This window comes from Accipiter gentilis, unplaced genomic scaffold, assembly GCF_929443795.1.
Source record: "Accipiter gentilis unplaced genomic scaffold, bAccGen1.1, whole genome shotgun sequence".
NCBI classification, from domain to species: domain Eukaryota; kingdom Metazoa; phylum Chordata; class Aves; order Accipitriformes; family Accipitridae; genus Astur; species Astur gentilis.
The window spans coordinates 5099083-5105641 of record NW_026060868.1 but is presented as its reverse complement, the minus strand read 5'-3'; positions in this window follow the sequence as shown (position 1 = coordinate 5105641).

Below are 6559 nucleotides of genomic sequence, written 5' to 3'. Positions count from 1 at the left end.
TTAGCCCCGGTATCCCTACCTGATGCTCTGCGGTAGGCCTGGCACCCTACCCGACAATCTGGGGTAGTACCGGTACACCCACCAGTACTCCGCGGTAGTTTTTCTATACCCACCGGTACTCCTGGATTGTACCAGAACCCTTACTGGTGCGCCGGGGTACACCTGCTGACCCTACGGGCGCGCCGCTTTAAACCCACCCTTCCTAACTGAGCCACCGGGTTAGGCCCGGTATCCCTACCCGATGTTTCGAGGTAGAACCGGTTCCCCCACCGGTACTCTGGGGTTGGAACGGAACCCTTTGTGATGCGCCAGAGAACACCAGCTGTCCCTTCAAGCACGCTGGACTAGACCTGGCCTCCCTACCGGACCCCACAGGTTAGACCCGGTATCCCTACCTGATGCTCCGCATTAGGCTTGGCACCCATACCCGACCTTCTGGGGTAGTAGCGGTACCCACACCGTTACTCTGCGGTAGTATCGGTACACCCACCGGTACTCCGAGGTAGTACGTGAACCCTTACTGGTTCACTGGGTTACACCTGATGACGTTACGGGTGCGCGGTGTAGACCAGACATTCCTACCTGACCCTCCATGTTAGGCCCGGTATCCCTACCTGATGCTCTGTTGTTGGCCTGGCACCCCTACCCGATATGCTGGGGTAGAACCAGTACACCCACCGGTACTCTGCGGTAGTATTGGTACACCCACCGGTAATCCAGGGTAGTACCTGAACACTTAATGGTTTGCTGGGGTACCCCTGCTGACCTTACGGGCGCGCGGTGTAGACCAGACATTCCTACCTGAACCTCCGGGTTAGCCCCGGTATCCCTACCTGATGCTCTGCGGTAGGCCTGGCACCCTACCCGACAATCTGGGGTAGTACCGGTACACCCACCAGTACTCCGCGGTAGTTTTTCTATACCCACCGGTACTCCTGGATTGTACCAGAACCCTTACTGGTGCGCCGGGGTACACCTGCTGACCCTACGGGCACGCCGCTTTAGACCAACCCTTCCTAACTGACCCGCCGGGTTAGGCCCGGTATCCCTACCCGATGTTTCGAGGTAGAACCGGTTCCCCAACCGGTCCTCTGGGGTTGGAACGGAACCCTTTGTGATGCGCCAGAGAACACCAGCTGTCCCTTCAAGCACGCTGGACTAGACCTGGCCTCCCTACCGGACCCCACAGGTTAGACCCGGTATCCCTACCTGATGCTCCGCATTAGGCTTGGCACCCATACCCGACCTTCTGGGGTAGTAGCGGTACCCCCACCGTTACTCTATGGTAGTATCGGTACACCCACCGGTACTCCGAGGTAGTACGTGAACCCTTACTGGTTCACTGGGTTACACCTGATGACGTTACGGGTGCGCGGTGTAGACCAGACATTCCTACCTGACGCTCCATGTTAGGCCCGGTATCCCTACCTGATGCTCTGTTGTTGGCCTGGCACCCCTACCCGACATGCTGGGGTAGAACCAGTACACCCACCGGTACTCTGCGGTAGTATTGGTACACCCACCGGTACTCCAGGCTAGTACCTGAATACTTAATGGTTTGCTGGGGTACCCCTGCTGACCTTACGGGCGCGCGGTGTAGACCAGACATTCCTACCTGAACCTCCGGGTTAGCCCCGGTATCCCTACCTGATGCTCTGCGGTAGGCCTGGCACCCTACCCGACAATCTGGGGTAGTACCGGTACACCCACCAGTACTCCGCGGTAGTTTTTCTATACCCACCGGTACTCCTGGATTGTACCAGAACCCTTACTGGTGCGCCGGGGTACACCTGCTGACCCTACGGGCGCGCCGCTTTAAACCCACCCTTCCTAACTGAGCCGCCGGGTTAGGCCCGGTATCCCTACCCGATGTTTCGAGGTAGAACCGGTTCCCCCACCGGTACTCTGGGGTTGGAACGGAACCCTTTGTGATGCGCCAGAGAACACCAGCTGTCCCTTCAAGCACGCTGGACTAGACCTGGCCTCCCTACCGGACCCCACAGGTTAGACCCGGTATCCCTACCTGATGCTCCGCATTAGGCTTGGCACCCATACCCGACCTTCTGGGGTAGTAGCGGTACCCACACCGTTACTCTGCGGTAGTATCGGTACACCCACCGGTACTCCGAGGTAGTACGTGAACCCTTACTGGTTCACTGGGTTACACCTGATGACGTTACGGGTGCGCGGTGTAGACCAGACATTCCTACCTGACCCTCCATGTTAGGCCCGGTATCCCTACCTGATGCTCTGTTGTTGGCCTGGCACCCCTACCCGATATGCTGGGGTAGAACCAGTATACCCACCGGTACTCTGCGGTAGTATTGGTACACCCACCGGTAATCCAGGGTAGTACCTGAACACTTAATGGTTTGCTGGGGTACCCCTGCTGACCTTACGGGCGCGCGGTGTAGACCAGACATTCCTACCTGAACCTCCGGGTTAGCCCCGGTATCCCTACCTGATGCTCTGCGGTAGGCCTGGCACCCTACCCGACAATCTGGGGTAGTACCGGTACACCCACCAGTACTCCGCGGTAGTTTTTCTATACCCACCGGTACTCCTGCATTGTACCAGAACCCTTACTGGTGCGCCGGGGTACACCTGCTGACCCTACGGGCGCGCCGCTTTAGACCAACCCTTCCTAACTGACCCGCCGGGTTAGGCCCGGTATCCCTACCCGATGTTTCGAGGTAGAACCGGTTCCCCAACCGGTCCTCTGGGGTTGGAACGGAACCCTTTGTGATGCGCCAGAGAACACCAGCTGTCCCTTCAAGCACGCTGGACTAGACCTGGCCTCCCTACCGGACCCCACAGGTTAGACCCGGTATCCCTACCTGATGCTCCGCATTAGGCTTGGCACCCATACCCGACCTTCTGGGGTAGTAGCGGTACCCCCACCGTTACTCTATGGTAGTATCGGTACACCCACCGGTACTCCGAGGTAGTACGTGAACCCTTACTGGTTCACTGGGTTACACCTGATGACGTTACGGGTGCGCGGTGTAGACCAGACATTCCTACCTGACGCTCCATGTTAGGCCCGGTATCCCTACCTGATGCTCTGTTGTTGGCCTGGCACCCCTACCCGACATGCTGGGGTAGAACCAGTACACCCACCGGTACTCTGCGGTAGTATTGGTACACCCACCGGTACTCAAGGGTAGTACCTGAACACTTAATGGTTTGCTGGGGTACCCCTGCTGACCTTACGGGCGCGCGGTGTAGACCAGACATTCCTACCTGAACCTCCGGGTTAGCCCCGGTATCCCTACCTGATGCTCTGCGGTAGGCCTGGCACCCTACCCGACAATCTGGGGTAGTACCGGTACACCCACCAGTACTCCGCGGTAGTTTTTCTATACCCACCGGTACTCCTGGATTGTACCAGAACCCTTACTGGTGCGCCGGGGTACACCTGCTGACCCTACGGGCGCGCCGCTTTAAACCCACCCTTCCTAACTGAGCCGCCGGGTTAGGCCCGGTATCCCTACCCGATGTTTCGAGGTAGAACCGGTTCCCCCACCGGTACTCTGGGGTTGGAACGGAACCCTTTGTGATGCGCCAGAGAACACCAGCTGTCCCTTCAAGCACGCTGGACTAGACCTGGCCTCCCTACCGGACCCCACAGGTTAGACCCGGTATCCCTACCTGATGCTCCGCATTAGGCTTGGCACCCATACCCGACCTTCTGGGGTAGTAGCGGTACCCACACCGTTACTCTGCGGTAGTATCGGTACACCCACCGGTACTCCGAGGTAGTACGTGAACCCTTACTGGTTCACTGGGGTACACCTGATGACGTTACGGGTGCGCGGTGTAGACCAGACATTCCTACCTGACGCTCCATGTTAGGCCCGGTATCCCTACCTGATGCTCTGTTGTTGGCCTGGCACCCCTACCCGACATGCTGGGGTAGAACCAGTACACCCACCGGTACTCTGCGGTAGTATTGGTACACCCACCGGTACTCCAGGCTAGTACCTGAATACTTAATGGTTTGCTGGGGTACCCCTGCTGACCTTACGGGCGCGCGGTGTAGACCAGACATTCCTACCTGAACCTCCGGGTTAGCCCCGGTATCCCTACCTGATGCTCTGCGGTAGGCCTGGCACCCTACCCGACAATCTGGGGTAGTACCGGTACACCCACCAGTACTCCGCGGTAGTTTTTCTATACCCACCGGTACTCCTGGATTGTACCAGAACCCTTTCTGGTGCGCCGGGGTACACCTGCTGACCCTACGGGCGCGCCGCTTTAAACCCACCCTTCCTAACTGAGCCGCCGGGTTAGGCCCGGTATCGCTACCCGATGTTTCGAGGTAGAACCGGTTCCCCCACCGGTACTCTGGGGTTGGAACGGAACCCTTTGTGATGCGCCAGAGAACACCAGCTGTCCCTTCGTGCACGCTGGACTAGACCTGGCCTCCCTACCGGACCCCACAGGTTAGACCCGGTATCCCTACCTGATGCTCCGCATTAGGCTTGGCACCCATACCCGACCTTCTGGGGTAGTAGCGGTACCCCCACCGTTACTCTATGGTAGTATCGGTACACCCACCGGTACTCCGAGGTAGTACGTGAACCCTTACTGGTTCACTGGGTTACACCTGATGACGTTACGGGTGCGCGGTGTAGACCAGACATTCCTACCTGACGCTCCATGTTAGGCCCGGTATCCCTACCTGATGCTCTGTTGTTGGCCTGTTACCCCTACCCGATATGCTGGGGAAGAACCAGTACACCCACCGGTACTCTGCGGTAGTATTGGTACACCCACCGGTACTCAAGGGTAGTACCTGAACACTTAATGGTTTGCTGGGGTACCCCTGCTGACCTTACGGGCGCGCGGTGTAGACCAGACATTCCTACCTGAACCTCCAGGTTAGCCCCGGTATCCCTACCTGATGCTCTGCGGTAGGCCTGGCACCCTACCCGACAATCTGGGGTAGTACCGGTACACCCACCAGTACTCCGCGGTAGTTTTTCTATACCCACCGGTACTCCTGGATTGTACCAGAACCCTTACTGGTGCGCCGGGGTACACCTGCTGACCCTACGGGCGCGCCGCTTTAGACCCACCCTTCCTACCTGACCCTCCAGTGTAGGCCCGGTATCCCTACCCGATGTTTCGAGGTAGAACCGGTTCCCCCACCGGTACTCTGGGGTTGGAACGGAACCCTTTGTGATGCGCCAGAGAACACCAGCTGTCCCTTCAAGCACGCTGGACTAGACCTGGCCTCCCTACCGGACCCCACAGGTTAGACCCGGTATCCCTACCTGATGCTCCGCATTAGGCTTGGCACCCATACCTGACCTTCTGGGGTAGTAGCGGTACCCCCACCGTTACTCTATGGTAGTATCGGTACACCCACCGGTTCTCCGAGGTAGTACGTGAACCCTTACTGGTTCACTGGGTTACACCTGATGACGTTACGGGTGCGCGGTGTAGACCAGACATTCCTACCTGACGCTCCATGTTAGGCCCGGTATCCCTACCTGATGCTCTGTTGTTGGCCTGGCACCCCTACCCGACATGCTGGTGTAGAACCAGTACACCCACCGGTACTCTGTGGTAGTATTGGTACACCCACCGGTACTCCAGGGTAGTACCTGAACACTTAATGGTTTGCTGGGGTACCCCTGCTGACCTTACGGGCACGCGGTGTAGACCAGACATTCCTACCTGAACCTCCGGGTTAGCCCCGGTATCCCTACCTGATGCTCTGCGGTAGGCCTGGCACCCTACCCGACAATCTGGGGTAGTACCGGTACACCCACCAGTACTCCGCGGTAGTTTTTCTATACCCACCGGTACTCCTGGATTGTACCAGAACCCTTACTGGTGCGCCGGGGTACACCTGCTGACCCTACGGGCGCGCCGCTTTAAACCCACCCTTCCTAACTGAGCCGCCGGGTTAGGCCCGGTATCCCTACCCGATGTTTCGAGGTAGAACCGGTTCCCCCACCTGTACTCTGGGGTTGGAACGGAAACCTTTGTGATGCGCCAGAGAACACCAGCTGTCCCTTCGTGCACGCTGGCTTAGACCTGGCCTCCCTACCGGACCCCACAGGTTAGACCCGGTATCCCTACCTGATGCTCCGCATTAGGCTTGGCACCCATACCCGACCTTCTGGGGTAGTAGCGGTACCCCCACCCTTACTCTATGGTAGTATCGGTACACCCACCGGTACTCCGAGGTAGTACGTGAACCCTTACTGGTTCACTGGGGTACACCTGATGACGTTACGGGTGCACGGTGTAGACCAGACATTCCTACCTGACACTCCATGTTAGGCCCGGTATCCCTACCTGATGCTCTGTTGTTGGCCTGGCACCCCTACCCGACATGCTAGGGTAGAACCAGTACACCCACCGGTACTCTGCGGTAGTATTGGTACACCCACCGGTACTCCAGGCTAGTACCTGAATACTTAATGGTTTGCTGGGGTACCCCTGCTGACCTTACGGGCGCGCGGTGTAGACCAGACATTCCTACCTGAACCTCCGGGTTAGCCCCGGTATCCCTACCTGATGCTCTGCGGTAGGCCTGGCACCC